General features: G+C 43.9%; 1 protein-coding gene across 1 annotated transcript in view; it reads right to left on the bottom strand.

Annotated features, from left to right (window-relative positions):
* The window catches only part of LOC308464768 (vomeronasal type-2 receptor 26-like), a gene marked incomplete at both ends in the record, with an annotated part of 142042 nt that overhangs the window by 70903 nt on the left and 53306 nt on the right, over positions 1-17833 (bottom strand). The gene's annotated exons all lie outside the window — the stretch shown is intronic.

Genomic DNA, 17833 nt, shown 5'->3' with positions numbered 1-17833 from the left:
GGTCTGGTTAGCAGCCCACGCAGTGCCGGCCAGGTCGTTGGCGAAGAAGAAACTAGGGCATAAACAACTGGGGCCCTACCAAGTCGAAGAACAGGTCAACCCGGTGGCTTTCAGGCTGGCTCTTCCGGAGGGTTCCAGAATGCATCCGGTGTTCCACAGATCGGTGCTCACTCCCTACAAGGCACCTCACAGGTTTCAGGAACCAGGAACGGCACCGGGTCCGCTCCGAGAGAGAACCGGGCAAGGGGGAGTGGCACAGGAGGAGCGCATCAACGAAGTCACGGAGATTTTGGACTCCAGATGGGGGGAAGAGGGGGTAGAATACCTTCTCGCCAAGGAGGGCACCCCGGCCAGTGCCAACAGCTGGGTGCCGGGCTACGCTTTAGACGAACCTCTGCTCAAAGAAGAGTTTCATGCCCTCTTCCCACATAGGCCAATGCCAGCAGACTTTTTCGACGACTGGCTTTTCACGCCCACGCTTTCAGCCAGCACGTTCCGGGGGTTCGACTCGGACGAGGAACCGACACGAGACGCCCGTTCCCCGGAGGGGTCACCCTCGGGATCTGCTTCAGAACCCTCGTATTGGTGGGATGATCGACCAGAGGAGCAGTTCCGCAGAAGGTGGCTGGAGGGTCCAGGACGAGCAACGTCTCCAGAAGGCAACGAGGGAGAGACGGACATGGACGTTTTCGGGGACGACCCGGGTTTCGAGCACGGCGGCACAGAGATGGAAGCGGAGGTGACCGTCGTCAACGAGAGCAGGGAGGAAGAACCGGAAGACTTCGGATGGCGGCCCGCCACGGGAAGCGAACTGTATCCGACATTCGTCCCCCTGACACGGCAGCACCCAGATCCCGCACCGGAAGGAGGGGAGGGGGGAAGAGGGGGCTTCGAGGGGGGGATGGATGTCAGGGGTTCAGGAGCAGAGGCAAGGGCAAGGGAGGAAACAGAGAGCGAGGGGGAGGAGGCAGAAGAAAAGATGAGTGATGACGACGACCCGAGATCTCCGAGTCTTTCCAGTGAATCAGAAGATTCACAGAAAGGAGCACCAGTGGCCAGGGCAAGGGGGGAGCCTAGGGGGACACCCCAGGAAGATAGAGCCAGAGGGGACTCAGAGGGGAGCAGTTGGAAATCGGGACCAGCGTCACCGCCAGAGAGCAGGGAAGAGGAAGGGCGCCAGGGATCAAGCGCTGGCAGCTCACAACAGGGGGGAGGGCACGAGTCAGGAGTGGCCACACCTCCATCGGGGAGCGAAGAAACGGTCAGACGGAAGGTGGAAGGTTGGGCGCGCGCGCCAAGTTCAAATGCACAGGAAGGTGGCGCAGTAGGCAGCCCGGAAAGGGAGCCAGGTCCCAAAGCCCGCCGAAAGGAGGGAGAAGAGTCAGGGGGGTCAGCGTCAGCGTCAGAGGAATCCCGGAAGGAAGAGACCCCGGGGGGCAGAGGGACCCAGAGAAGAACAGTCAGGCGGAAAAGGTGGAGCAAGGCTAGGATATTAAGTTGGTGTACAAGGGGCGGAGACTCAGATGGAGCTTCGCCGATCTAACCATTAGACGTAGGGTTGCACGCAGCAGCTTGAGAATGGAAACTGTAACTCAATAAAGACTTTTATTTAATGATCGCTGGCTAGCGTGATCCTCTGTGAGCTAGGATCTGGAAGCAACTCTGACACATGTCTTCATTGGTGACACATGTACAGCTAGGGGAAATGTGATTGAGCAAGAGTTTTGGGGAAACTAGGAAGCTCCCTTCAGGCCACCAGTTTGCAGCTGGACTGCTTGCTTGCCTGGGGCATTCGAAATTATAAGAGCACTACTCAATAATAAATATGCATTATTATTTTGATCTTACTAGAAGTCACAGAGCTCATTGCTCTAAGGAGATAACTTTGGAACCAGTAATTATCTCAAATTGCTGGGTTTTATCACCCATCTTGCAAAATCCCATGTACATTTTATCAGGCCATGAACACAATCAATGTCAGAATGTGAAAGTGTATATAAAAATAAATCCTGTGTCATTTAGAGTCCCGATGAAAAATTCTAAACATGCAAGTCTTCATGGATCCTATCTTTGGCTTTTCCCCTTTATCAACATAACCCAAATCATTAACTGAAAGTTCTTGCAATTCAGTTTAAGGTAGATGAGATAGAAATCTGACTTTCAGCACCCCCGTTGGCCCCAAGATGGTAGGAACATTCCTGCTGCAGATTCTTCTCTTCCTGTGGCTGCAGTTGCCTCCAGCTGAGAGCAAGGAACACTCTGCGAGATGCACCATGATGGAGCCTTTCCAGCTTCCATACCAGAATTACCAGAGAGGGGACCTAGTCATTGGAGGAATTGTTTCTTATTTCGGCTTTGTATTTGAAGAAAAAGATTTCCATGAGCACCCAAACACAAAGCTTATAGATGAACTTTTGTAAGTAAAAAACCATATCCTTTATAGTTTACTCTTGGTGAGCTCACGTATGCTGCAATTACACCAAACATACAATGGCATCCTCAGAACAATTTTCCATGTGGCTTTCTTCGAGTAGGAATGTTAAACATCTATTTTCTTCTCTTTACATTGTGATCTGGTCACCTTCTTTGTTGCTTGATTCCACTTCATGATGCCTCTATCTTCTGCCTGTTCTGCTTTCTCATCACCTGATCCCATGGCTCTCACCACTTTCTCCCAACTTCATCCTCGTCCTCCCTCTGTGTTTCCTTTCACATCATTAACATCTGGTTTTCCTTTGCAGCAAACCTTGATCCTCACATTCACAATCATTTAATCTGACCATCACAGAAGCTGTGACACCTGAATATCATAGATTTTGGGTTATATTCTCTGCTTTGCAATGTAAACCATATTGGGTAATAAAAACAGCAGTTGCAAACTTGGTTTTGCAAAACAAAGTATCAAAAGTGAGTTATATGTAGAGTAGACCCATTGAAATTAATACATCTAAGTTAGTCTGATCTATTAATCCTAATGGGCCTTCTCTGAGTATGATTAGCATTGGCTAAAGTATTTGTTGTACAGCCATAATTTTATCTGAAGGAGGGAAATGTGGAAACTCTGTTACTGTGAAAGAATATATCCTGTTCCATCCAATGTGCTCTGGTTTCTACTCCCTACCTACACCAAGCACTATCTGAGAGGCACCAGTCAGAATTTCTGACTTGGCAACTTCTCATCCAGTGAGGGTCCGTTGGTTGCCTAAAGGAAATAAGGAATTAAGAGAAGGATGTGGCAACCATGTCCTCCTTCACAAAATTAACATAGTAGGAATGGCTGTTTGTTTTAGCCACCTGTGAAGACCCATAATTTTAGGCACCAGTGGTACACCTGCAGATCAGAGATTAATTTACATATGTGTATTTCAGGATATGAATGTTATGCACAAAATTAAATGTTTTTTAGATGCAATGTTCTTAAAGCTGACTGAATACTGTCAAGAGACACAATGCATATATGTTTAATATTTTGAGATTTGCCAGAGACAACCAGGAAGTTACCAATTTGCATAACAGGGAGAGGACGAGAATACCTCTGACACATAGTATAACTCTTTTTTAGTGAAGTACTGAAGTACTACCAGAATACCCTCTCCCTGGTGTTTGCTGTGAAAGAGATAAACGAGAGCCCTAATATCATACCGAATATGACCTTTGGGTTCCACGTCTATGACAGCTACATCAATGCAAGGATGACTTATCAGAACACCCTGAAACTTCTGTCCATCACAGAAAGGATTGTCCCCAACTTCATATGTGACAAGAAAAAAGAAAAGATAGCTGTTATTGGGGGACTTGACTCTGACATCTCTCTCCACATGGCTACTGTCTTAGGCGTCTACAAGATTCCACAGGTATAGTAAGTGTGGGGGCTGTGAATCTCTTCTGCCTCTGGTACAATCTTTATCTTCCTGGTTTTCAATACTTCCTTTTGTTTTGCTTCATTTTTCTGAGCAAGGAGGTGGGGGGGAAATTACAAAACTATTACAAAAGCACGTGGGGGAGCTATGCAGTAGTGGTTGGAGGAGAGGGGCTTTGGTACTTGCCTGACTTTGTCTCCCATGTGTCACTGGGAAGCAGCAGGGAGGTTGGAACTGGGCAAATGCAGCAGCAGGAGTCTTCCTCCTGCTCCCAGGAAGCACACAACACCAGTTGCAAGAGGTCAGAGAAACTTGCTCCTCCTCCCCACCAACAACTGCTGGTGATATGCGTAATGTTCTTGTGAAATCAACATGCATCCATAAATGGAGTCGAGAAATTCTCATGAATTTGTTCTTCAAGCAGATACTTGGGATGAACCATAACCGTTTGCTCTAACTCTCCAATTCTGGGATTGATTTCTTCCTCCAGATTGCTTACTGTGTATTAGCTCCAGGGAGAAGCCCGGAGTTGCACACCCAGACAGTCTACCGAACGGTGCCCAATGAGAAATATCAATATGCAGGGATTGTCCTGCTGCTTCTACATTTCCAGTGGACTTGGGTAGGAATTGTGGCATCCGATGATGAAAATGGAGAGACCTTTATGCAAAGCTTAGTGCCAATGCTTTCCCAGCATGGAGTCTGTACAGCTTTCAATGAAAAACTACCAGCCGTATCTCAGGGCATAGTTGATATCAGTTTCTTGGAACTCATTCGGGCCAAGTCCTCATTCCTGATGGCCTCAGAAGTTAACATATTAGTTCTGTGTGCAGAACCTGAGACCATTACAGTTGTGAAATGGATGCAATATTTCTATTCATTAGCTGAAGATATTGCAGAGAAGTCTACAGGCACCGTGTGGATTTTGACAGCCCAGTGGGCTTTCTCTTCAGAAACAATGCAAAGGTATTACGATATACAAGTCTTTGATGGTGCCTTGTCTTTTGCAATTCACACAGAGAAAGTCCAGGAATTTAAAGAATTCCTTCAGACCCTGAACCCCAACTCTCCAAATGGAGATGGGTTCCTCCAGGCTTTTTGGCAACAGGCATTCAACTGCTTATTTTCTGCTTCCAATGAGAGCAATGAAAACACAAAGACCTGCACTGGCCATGAGAGTCTGGAGAGCCTTCCTGGTCATATTTTTGAAATGACCATGACTGGCCAAAGTTACAGTATCTATAATGCAGTTTATGCCATTGCACATACTTTACATCAGATGCACTCATCCAGGCCGAAAAGCAGAATGATGGCAGACAGAGGTGGGCTCGATCCTCCAAAATTGCAACCTTGGCAGGTAAGATTTCCTGTTCAGAACAAAGATTGCTTGGGGCTAATCTAATGGGGGATGTCACACAGTCCATAGAATGAATACACACAAACACAGAGACATAGATACACACACACAACCTCTTACAGCTTTTACCTTTCCTCTACAACAATCCCCACATTCTTTTCAATCCTTAACTGTTTCCCCTTTCCTTCAAGCTGAAGGAGCCACAATCAAGATAGGACTTGTACTTCCCTTCCATTTGCAGGAGTAGTTGAAGGAGTTATGGCACTCTGTACCCTTTCCCTGCCTCTCTAGGAACATGGGCTGTCAAGACATGTGGAAGCATCTCTCGGATGGGGAAAAGTAAATAAACAAGCAAACAAACAAAAGAAGGAGAGCAGGGAAAACCCACCAGGAGCTTCTCTCCATTTCTTTGCCCCCTTCTCCCTGCACACCCACCTTCCAGAAGGGGCAGTTCCAGGGCTTCCTGACATGGCACCATTTTGCCTTTGCACACGGACCCCAGAGCTGAACCCTCAGGCAAGGGACAGGCCAGCTGTACTTGCTAGAAATACTTATGTTCTCCAAATGTTGTAGATTGCACAGTTTTGGACTACTTTCCATTGTGTGAAATGTATGGATTGATACTTTCTCCTTTCTATAATCCATAAAAGCGCTCCTTTTTAAAACTTTGCCTTTGTTTTCTTCTGTCTAGCTGCACTCGTTCTTGAGGAGTATCTCCTTCAACAACAGTGCTGGTGACTTAGTGTCCTTTGATGAGAATGGGGAGTTAGCAGGTGGATTAGATATTATTAACTGGGTTACTTTTCCAAACCAAACCTTCTCCCGAGTAAAAGTAGGAAAGATAGTTCCACAAGATTCACAAAATGTAGACTTCAGCATGGATGAGGAAGCCATCACATGGCACAGATCGTTTAATCAGGTAGGACCACTGGATTTTTAAAAATGAGGTATTGTTATAAAGAATACAAATAATAAGGTTACTGTAGACATTCTTTATCATTTATAAGCAAATTGTTGACGTATAACCCTTGTCTAGCACGTTATTTTCCCTCATATATGAGATGAGAAGTCTATCTTTTCTCCTTTAGTGTTCTGGTTTAAAAGTACATAATGTAATGTTGTTGTTGTTTAGTTGTTTAGTCGTGTCTGACTCTTCGTGACCCCATGGACCAGAGCACGCCAGGCACTTCTGTCCTCCACTACCTGCCGCAGTTGATCAAACTCATGCTGGTAGCTTCAAGAACACCATCCAACCATCTCATCCTCTGTCGTCTCCTTCTCCTTGTGCCCTCCATCTTTCCCAACACCAGGGTCTTTTCCAGGGAGTCTTCTCTTCTCCTGAGGTGGCCACATCCCTGATATATAGGAATTCAGTATAACATTTTAATGCTTTGCGCATGAATGTAGGAGTAAATCATGCTGACCCAAGTGAGATTTACATCTCAGAAGACAAGAGAAGGCTAAGTTACCCATTTGTTTTGAAAGAAGATTTATTCTCTTGTGGTGCTTCTCTGAAGCTAATGTATGTGCTTCCTATTTTGCCTTCTTTGTCAACTCCCTGTATTTCAAAGTCTGTTTATTTCCCTGGCCTTTCTCCATCATCCATCTTTATGAAGATTAAAAATTCAATATTCCTTCAGTTTGTTTATTTATACAACACACCTTTCTGGAATAATGTCAACCAGTCAACTGATCTCTTCTCTTTGGTTTAAACTGTGTTGTTTACAAGGCACAAGAGAGCTACATTTTCTCCTCTTTTTATGGCTAGGTGCTGCCCCTTGCCTTGTGTAATGATCGCTGCCAGCCAGGCTACAGCAGGAAAAAGAAGGAGGGGTTGCCATTTTGTTGCTATGATTGTGCTTTGTGTCCACATGGGATGATTTCAAATCAAACAGGTAGGAGACATCACCTGCTATTTTGTATAATGCTTCCTATTATCTATTTCAGCTCTTTCTCTCTATTAGCAGTTCAGTACTCCTAAACAGAAGAGCAGCTGCACTGATATCTGGAAGAAAAAAAGAGATAGTTGGGGAAACTAGATCCAGAACTTTTGCAAGTGAGATCTGAGGAAATAGTTGTGGAATATGTCTGCTGTTATCTGCCTCTTCCCACATGCTACATTGTAGGAATGGATAGTTTTAGATGTGTGAGCCAGAAAAAAGCATGAAATGATCTCCCTACCCAGAACTGTCCTCAGCCCAGCCTCTGAGCCCAAAGTGGCTGTTCTCAAGAAGCCTCTATCACCATGAAGACCTCTCTGGGTGTGACCAACTCAACTAAGGGCACAACCAAAGTCCATGTTCCTGATCACTAACTCCAGATGAAGGACAGAGTAGATGAAAAACCCATGTACCTTAGCCCCATCAAAACATAGAGTCTATTGTGGATTATGCATAATGGCATGAGATTGTACAAACTGGTTTTAATATCCACTTACCTCTGATACTTTCACCAACTAATTAATGCCTTATTTGTTGGAACTCATATATCACTCATTGTTTCAGATATGGATTATTGTTTCCAATGCCAAGATGACCAATTTCCAAACAAGGACAGAGATCAATGCCTCCCCAAACGCCAACATTTTCTTTCCTACGCAGAACCTTTAGGGCTCGTTTTAGCTTCCTTAGCTCTGGTCTTTTCTCTGGTCACAGCTTGGATACTTGGCGTCTTCTCTAGGAATGGGGACACTCCCATTGTCAAAGCCAACAACCGGGACCTCACCTACACTCTGCTCCTTGCCCTCTTGCTCTGCTTCCTCTGCTCCTTGCTCTTCATTGGCCAGCCTCACCCAGTGAGCTGCTCTTTACGACAAGCTGCTTTTGGCATCATCTTCTCCATTGCTGTGTCTTGTGTCTTGGCCAAAACCATCACAGTGGTTCTGGCTTTCATGGCCACCAAACCAGGATCCAGGATGAGGAAATGGGTGGGGAAATCTCTCACAAACTCTGTGCTTCTTGGTTGCTGCTCCGTTCAAACCAGCATTTGTGCTGCTTGGCTCTGTACGGCTCCTCCATTCCCAGATGTGGACATGAACTCTCTGAGGGAGGAAATCATTGTGGAATGCAACGAAGGTTCTGTCGCGATGTTTTATTCTGTCCTGGGTTATCTGGGACTCCTGGCCATGGTCAGCTTCACTATGGCTTTCCTGGCCAAGAGGTTGCCGGACAGTTTCAACGAAGCCAAGTTCATCACCTTCAGCATGTTGGTGTTCTGCAGCGTTTGGCTGTCCTTTGTTCCCTCTTATCTGAGCACCAAAGGAAAGCAGATGGTGGCTGTGGAGGTCTTTTGCATCTTGGCCTCCAGCGCAGGTTTGCTGGGTTGTATCTTTGCCCCCAAATTGTACATCATTCTTCTGAGGCCTGACTTGAACAGCAAAGACCACTTAATTCTGAGGAGCAAATAGGAATCACCTTGTGTTGATGGTTTTAATTTTTGCATTGTTTGTTGGCATTTATTGGATGAAAAGCAGAAAAAGTAATTCCTTGGATTTCTCAACACTCATCCTTTTCATCTTTTTCATTCCCAGAAAAAGCCTCCAACCTACATCTGTAATCAATAAAGCTGAGACCAATTTTTAACCCCATAAAATTGTTCTGTCACTTTGCTATCCTGTCAATACACTGATCTTCCATTCATAGGGTGCTAAAGGTATATCCCTTCATGGGGAGAGATCATCGGTGTGAAACACGTAACTTCTGCAGAGACTGTACTTTATATATTTAGGAAAAAGCTATATTGTATTTATTTATATGTAATCAGGAAAGGCTGCTGATCTCACAGTGTACTGTAGCTGCAAAAGCCTGTATAACATGGCAGAACATTTTGGACAATTAAGATGTTGAATGACATTTGTTACCCACTGGCCCTCATCTGCCTACAAATGAGACCCTGATTCTCTGAATTTATCTTTTCCATGTAGAACAGATACAGAGTGGCTGGACTGAAGAACGTTTCAGCTGTCAGGAGAACCTACAAAACCCCGTGCAATGGGCTTTACAAGTGCTGATGATGTTCTGATAGTTCAGGCTTGCAATTTGTGTTCATGAAGTTATGGAAACCCCAACAACCAGTCCCTGGGGGGCCTTGCATAGCTCCATATGCAGCACTGTGAGGCCCCAAAGATCAGCTGATAGCAGGAGCTTGCAGAACACCATGTTTGCTGAGTTTCAGCCCCAAGGACCAGCTGATCATTCATGTGGGGGAAATGGGTTCTCTGGTGTCTCTGTGCTATCGGATGATGGAGAGGTATGCTGCCCCATCCTCAGGTCACCTGTGGCCCACATATGTCACAACCTACAATTTTTAGCACAAGAAAGTAGAATTAAGAATATTCATGAAATGAAGAATACTATAGTATTCCGCCTTTAGACATACAGTGGCTCCTCTGGTTAGCAACTTAATTCATTCCGGAGGTCCGTTCTTGTCCTGAAACCGTTCTTAAAATGAGGCGCACTTTTGCTGATGGGGCCTCCCGCTGCGCATGCACCGCCAGCACGCGACTTCATCTCACATCCTGGGGAAAATTCACTACCAGGGGCACCTACTTCCGGGATAGCGGAGCTTGTAACCCGAAGTGTTCACAAGGAGGGTGTTTCGTAACCAGAGGTTCCACTGTAACTTGGTCAGAATTGATTGTTATAGGAGTGTTTAAGCATTTTAAAGCTCATAGAGAAAGATTCTAAATCACTGAATTCACAGATTTCTAAATCTAAACTTGATTCCTGTATATTTGTCTATTTATTACATTTATATACCATGGTTCTCCTCCTCCCATGTCATCCTCACAACAACGCTCTGAGGGAGGTTAGGCTCAGAGGCTGTGATCTTCCCAAGGTCACCCGGTGACCTTCATGGCTAAGCGGGGAACCCAGATCTCCCATGTCCTAGTCCAACACTCTAACCATTACATCAGACTGGCTCTCCACTGAAAATTATGGTCTGTCCATATGGTGTTAATTAATGTAATGGAAAGCTGAAAAGCAGTTATTCTTTATATTTTCTTATTATGTAGTTTTCTCTTTTATTCTGACTCTCCATAAACTCTTATTGCTCTCCCTACTAAGGAGGACCAGCTGAGACTTTGGCTGTGATGTGATAAACATGCTCCCCACCCCTAAATCACTAAGAAGCTGATTAAGTCTCCTGTAATTATCAAAGAAATCACGATTATTCCATTGACTCTCTGGGGAGTTCCAGTAGCTGCATGAAAACTATGGATCAAGGCTGGGAGATACTATTAATATCTCCTGTGATGTTCAGAGCTTGGCCTTACACCAAGGGCCCTGTCAGACTGATCTTGATTCTTTTTCCTGCAAAAATCTGGCTTTCGTAACTATCCCAGTGAGACTTCGCTGCTCAGTATCACTCAGATGAAAATGTGCAAAGAGATGAATTGTCCCCTAAAAAATTCCTCTTGCTCCTACCATGCTCTGCGCAGGATGGTACTTTCCATGATGTTGGCGTCAGTGCTGCTTCCTCCAGATGAGTGCAAGGCTGCTGTTGCTTCGTGTTCCATCCGTGACCCTCTTCCTATTCTTCACAAATATTTCCAGTCTGGAGATGTTGTTATTGGTGGCATTATGTCTCAAATTTCTATAACTTCAAGCATAGCCTTCAATGAACCTCCTACAACTGAACCCTTCGATGACATTCTGTAAGGAAGTGTGTGTGTGTGTGTGTGTGTGTGTGTGTGTGCGTGTGTGTGCTTTAAAACCGTATTGTATATCTGTAATGAATATATTTCTATATTCTATATATGTCATCATATTTGACATATGATGATGATGATGAAGAAGAAGAGTTTGGATTTGATATCCCGCCTTTCACTCCCTTTAAGGAGTCTCAAAGCGGCTAACATTCTCCTTTCCCTTCCTCCCCCACAACAAACACTCTGTGAGGTGAGTGGGGCTGAGAGACTTCAGAGAAGTGTGACTGGCCCAAGGTCACCCAGCAGCTGCATGTGGAGGAGCGGAGACGCGAACCCGGTTCCCCAGATTACGAGACTACCGCTCTTAACCACTACACCACACTGGCTCCAGCGGCGTAGCGTGGGTTATCAGCACCCGGGGCAAGGCAAGTAATTTGCGCCCCCTAACCCGGGGCAAGGCAAATAATTTGCGCCCCCTAACCCAGGGCAAGGCAAGTACAGTAATTTACTCTCCCAAGCAGCAGCAGCAGCGAGGCTTCTCTTTCCCCCGCGCTCTCCTGGAGCTGCCTCTTTTCTTTCCTTTTTTCCCTTTCTCCAAGGCTTTTCGCTTTCTCTCCTTAATTGATTCCTCCTCCACACCGCAGCGTTTCCTAGCTGCTTCCCCCCCTTCCCCTCTCTCTCCTCCTCGCTCTGCTTGCCTTGCCCTGCACTGGCAGCAGCAGGCGCAGCCAGACCCCCGCCAGCCAGCCCGCCCGCCCGCCCACCCGGCTTCCTCTCCTTTTTTTGCCCGCGGCAGAAGGCTTCGCTCTCCCCCTTCCGCGACCTCCTCGCCAAGCCGAGCGAGCGCGGGCTCCCTAACCCGTGGATTTTAGTAGGGGCAGAGAGCTGCTAGTGCGAGCGCGCCCCCCGCCCATGTTGCGCCCGGTGCGGCCGGCCCCCCTGGCACCCCCCACGCTACGCCACTGACTGGCTCTCAGTGATGGAGATGAAGGTGATGCTCATTACACTAGTGGTCAAAATTGTGGAAAACTTTAGGAAAAGCTGTATTTCTAAGGGCTGATTGCTCATAAGAAAAGTATACCATTAGAATGAACCTCTGCAGTATATCATTAGAAAGATAATCTAATGCAGAATATAATGCCACAAACTGTGCTGAATAGCCCTGACCTGAATCCAACATAATATCTGTGGAGCTGATTAAATAAACTTTTAGTCAGAAGCAACAAAAGAATAAAGCAAAATTTTTAGAAACAATCTTGGTTTCATGTTAAAACACCTGGTGAATTAAAAGATTTGGTTCACTCCATGGGATGCCACTGTAGAGCTACAATTGCAGCAAAAAGTTTCTACGCTAACATAAATGGTGAAAAGTTATGAAATACCCTTATCATGGTTTTCTGTGCATAAGTTTTTGTTTGGCTATTTGCTTGCTTTGGTGATCACTTGTAGCTGAGTAAAATTTGTCTTCCATGAAGATGGTTTTAACAGTGAGTCCGTATGTGACTGTGGAGACCAATTCTGGATCCACATGTCCTTCCACAGTGAGGACCTAGATTTCCAGGCGGGAGTTGGTCAGGGTGAGGGTTTGCCAAATGTGCCTTCCTCTTAGCACATTTCTCACTTCCATCCTGAGTTCAAGTGCCTTCAATGTCCTTTACACTTTTGGTAAAAGCTGTTCTCCCAGCCAGTATTTCCCAATTGTCTGTGTTTATACCACATTTTTTTTAGATTGGCCTTGAGGGAGTTTTTAAACCTCTTTTGTTGACCACCAGCATGGTGCTTTCCATATTAAGGTTTGGAGTAGAGTAGTTGCTTTGGAAGACGATAATCAGGCAAAATGACCTGTCCAACAAAGCTGATTTTGAAGAATCATTTATTCGATACTGGTGATCTTTGCTTCACCCAGTACACTGACATTAGTTTGCCTGTCTTCCCAAGCGATGTGTAGAAAATTTCAGAGACACCGTTGATGGAATCTTTCGAGGAATTGGAGATGGGCATTTATAAGTGGTCCCTGTTTCACAAGAATAAAGTGAGGTTGGTAGTATAATTGCTTTGTAAACAAGCATTTTGTTCTCCGTGCGAATGTCCCAGTCCTCAAACACCCTGCAGGAGAAAGCGCACTTGCAGATGTCAGACGGTGCAGGATTTTGGCATCAATTTCAGCCCTTGTGGAAAGATAACTGCCCAGGTAAGAGAAGTGATCAACACTTTCCAACGTTACACCACTGAGTTGGATTTGTGACGGTACATAGAGGTTGTTTTGTTCTTGTCGGTGAAGCACTTTGGTTTTTTGGATATTGTACGTGTAGGATCAAGGTAATGGAAATAAGAAATAGAGTTGGGGCAATAACACAACCCTGTTTAACACCTGATCCCACTGTGAATGGTTCACTTTGAGAGCCATGGTTATCTGCAATTGTTGCGGTCAAATAATCATGGAGGAGATGAATGATGTTCACAAATTCATCTGGGCAGCCAGTTTTCAGAAGGACAGTCCCTAGGGCATTACGATTCACAGCCTTAGTCAGGTCAATAAACGCCATATACAGGGGTTGGTTTTGCTCTCTGCATTTTTCTTGTAGCTGTCAAGTGGTGAAAATCATGTTCACTGTCATTTGGATAAGATACAAGGATTTATTGGAAAATAAAACTCCAAGGTGGCTGTCACCAATGGAAGCGAAGGCCTTGAAAAAGCTCAATATGGAGGTCAAATGGCCAAAATATTGGGAAATTTTGGAACAAGATGGAGACAGATTGAAATTGCAGAGTTTTGAAAAATTAAAAAATAAAGTGCGAGGCTGGCTTCCTTATTATCAGATAATGGAGGCATACAATTTGGATAAGAAAATAGGCTTCCAGGTGGAAAAATCAAAATTAGAAATAGAACTGTTAGAACCCAAAACTAAGAATCTGTCAAGAATGTATAACTTGCTGCTGAAATGGAATACTCAAGATGAAACGGTGAAATCTGCTATGATTAAATGGGCACAAGATGTTGGACATAACATCATGTTCGCTGACTGGGAACAGTTATGGACCACAGGTATGAAGTTTACGGCATGTAATGCCCTAAGAGAGAATATTATGAAAATGATATACAGGTGGTACATGACCCCAGTCAAGCTTGCAAAAATCTACCATTTGCCCGATAATAAATGCTTGAAATGTAAAGAAACTGAAGGTACATTTTTTCACCTTTGGTGGACGTGCCCAAAGATTAAGGCTTTCTGGGAGATGATATATAATGAATTAAAAAAGGTATTTAAATATACCTTCTTGAAGAAACCAGAGGCCTTTCTCCTGGGCATAGTCGGCCAATTGGTGTTAAAAAAGGATAGAACTTTCTTTATGTATGCCACAACAGCAGCAAGAATACTCATCGCAAAGTATTCGAAGACACAAGAGCTACCCACACTGGAGGAATGGCAGATGAAAATGATGGACTACATGGAATTGGCGGAAATGACTGGCAGAATCCGTGACCAGGGAGAAGAGTCGGTGGAAGATTGGAAGAAATTTAAAGATTATTTACAGAAATATTGCAAAATTAATGAATGTTAGAGTGATGTTGGATTGAAGTTAAGTGGCTTCTAGCTGTACAGGCTTTAAAATTATAAATATATTAAGATTAAGGATTAGGATTAAAAAGGTTAAAAGAATGGAAAAATTGGTTTTTAATAGGTTAAAACTTAATGTTATAATATATTAAGATTAAGGATTGGGATTAAAAAAGAGGGAAAGAAATTGCTGGATTAACAAACTGAATTGGAATACAAAAGAGGGAGGTATGAGGAGGTCCGGGAAACAAGTAAATGTAAAAGAAGTCATGAAAAGACGGAATTCTTTTTAACTGTTTTTTTCTTTTTACTTTGTTTTTTCTTTTTTTCCTTTGTATTTTGTATTGTGTATTTTTCTTTTTATTCTTAAATTTTTCTTTTTTATTAATGTGATTCTTTCTTTGTGAAACTATAATAAATATTATTTAATATAAAAAAAAGAAAATCATGTTCACTGTCCTCCTAGAAGGTCAAAAACCATTTTGGGATTCAGGAAGGGTTCCCTCAGATATTGTAAATAGACGGTTTGCTAAGATCCTTGCAAGAATTTTGCCGGCTGCAGCTAATAAAGAGATACATTGATAGCAATCCCACTTAACAGGATCTTGAAGGGCTTGATTATTATGGTATTAATCTAAATAATACTGATGTTATGAGCCAGAGATACAGAAATACTTTCCAAAATGTTTTCACAATATTGGCCACAAGTGTATGATGATTCCTACCAACTTTTTCCTTCTAGGAAGTTCTGAGAGATGGGGGCAGACCTGAAAACACAAACCCACGTCTGCAGTGTGTGATAACCTTTTTATTTCTTATACGGTAGGCTTATACCAGTGTTCAGTTTTTATAAAAAAAGTTTGCAAGGCAGCAAAAAAGGTAACATCCCCATTCACTTTCTTAAGGCTTTCTGCTCATTTACCATGGTGAGCTAAGGTTTTCTTATTTAATATTTGACTTTAATCAAAGCTAAGTGGTATTTCATTCAGACTTAGAGGTGATTTTATTACAAGATTTTGGTAACCAGACTTTCTCTTCCTCCTCTGTAGAACAGAAAGAGTAGCAATCAGGGCCAGGCCGCCAGTGACATGGCAGGAGTTAGATGTTCAGGGTAGCAAAACATCCAGGTTTGTGTTTCAATATATCCATACACTTTCTATGTTTGTGAATGTGAATTGTTATGCACTATGTCTCTCTCCATACAGACCAATGACACAACTCTACCAGCATATCCTGGCTTTGGCATTTGCTGTGAAAGAGATAAATGAAAATCCCCAAATCTTGCCCAATATCTCTCTGGGTTTCCACATCTATAACAACTATTTCAGTCCATGGTTTACCTACCTAGCCTCCATGGAACTTCTCTCTAGCCAAGAAAGACTCCTCCCCAACTACAAGTGTGATGTTCAGGAGACTCCAAAGGCTGTGATTGGGGGACCAAAACTTGATTTATGTCTCCACATGTCAACCATCCTGTCCGTGTACAAGATGCCAAGAGTAAGAGGTCTGCATAGAACATGGGTCATCAATGAAAGCCATTTATAGTTGTTTCTGACTAGTCTCATTGGGTTGCATTCTGCTAACTGAAGAACAAAATATCAAGGGAATGGCAAATAGTGGGCATAGGTTGGTATTTTTCAACCAAAAATGCAGGTTGTGAAAAATATGTCTGCTTTAGTTCCACTCTTCCTGAAAAACTCAGGTGGAAGAATTCCTCATTGGACACTTTACTCCTGTGCAGGACTGTAACAAAACGTCTGCTGCCTGTGGTAGCACAACTGTATGTTTGCTATGCCTGCTGAAAGATCACTTATATATTTCCCAAGATAACTTTAACATTCCAAATCAACAGAAATAAGTGATATTGGAATCCTTCTGAAGCAGACCCCCCTCTGTTAAACTCGATAACCACCACGGGTTATCTAGCGTGTGTGAGGTAATGGTCAACTTCAGGCAGAAGTTGAACAAATAAGGAAGATTTATTTCACAGAATAAAGTTGGTAAGACAAAAGATGTATCAGGAGATAAAGTATCCTCACAACTCTACTTCTCCTTCATCAAACTTAGCCCTCCAGTTAACTCCTGACTGAAAACTCTTACAGTACTCTACACAATGCCATGCTATCTAAGCTCAGGGGCTCCTTTCTCTAGCTATAAACATTTTCCTCAGGGTGCTCCACCGCCTTGCTGACTGGCTATCTTGGTAGCCATTTACCTGTTATTTCCTTTATCCTCCTTTACATATGAAAGACAGCAAATTCTGCCGTAAACATAACTGCATAATACTTCTATTTGATGAAAATACGTTAATACCTTAGTATTTCCCAAAACTGCAGATTATAAATTAAGAGATATACAGTGGTACCTTGGGTTACGAACTTAAATAGTTCCGGAGGTCCGTTCTTAACCCAAAACTGTTCTTAACCTGAGGGGTGCTTTAGCTAATGGGGCCTCCCGCTGCAGGCGCACTGCTGGCGCATGATTGCCATTCTCATCCAGGGGCAAAGCTTGCAACCCGAGGTACTACTTCCAGGTTAGCAGAGTTTGTGACTGGAAGCGTTTGTAGCCCGAGGTACCACTGTAAACAAAAAGGTGAATCCTCCTGGTTAATATGTTGAAATCTGCTTTTGAGTCTAACTGGTGTTTTGATATCACCATTTGTTATCACCTTTCCTCCCTTGAGTTTAACAATGACCCTCTTTAGCTCATCTATGGATCTTCTCCTTTGACGACTAATGACATTCAAGCCCTTTTCACCCACTGGATATTCCCAGATGGGGCTCAGCAATATGAGGGGATCCTCCACTTACTGCTGCATTTCCGTTGGGTGTGGATTGGTGTGCTTTTTCTCCTTGGTGACACTGGAGAGAGATTTGTACAAAATGTTCTTCCCATGTTTGCCCAGAAGGGTATCTGCTTTGATTTCATAGAAAGTTTCCCTGAGGTTACCTCTTCTGGAGAGTCTGAAGAAATGGTGGAAGAAGGTTCGAAAACAATCAGCATTATTGTGGGAAGCACTGCCAATGTTGTAGTTGTGCATGGTGAAATTCAAACAATTATGGTAATGAGAATGATACCCAGACTTGCAGAAACGAATGATGTGCTAATGCAAGGAAATACAAAAGTCTGGATTATGACAGCCCAGATGGACTTCACCTCATTTCCCTTTCAAAGAGGTTGGGACATCACATTCCTCCATGGGGCTCTATCCTTTGCAGCTCACTCTAAGGATCTTCCAGGATTCCAGAAATTTATTCAGATGAGAAAGCCTACCTTGGAAAAAGAAGATGGCTTTCTCAGGGTTTTCTGGGAAGAAGCATTTAATTGTGGTTTTCCCAACCCTGCTTCAGAGAAGAAAGATGACAAATTCTGCACTGGGGAGGAGAATATAGAGAGCCTTCCTGGG

This window comes from Podarcis pityusensis, assembly GCF_964106645.2.
Source record: "Podarcis pityusensis genome assembly, chromosome: 16".
NCBI lineage: Eukaryota > Metazoa > Chordata > Lepidosauria > Squamata > Lacertidae > Podarcis > Podarcis pityusensis.
This window is presented reverse-complemented; position numbering and strand designations above follow the sequence as displayed.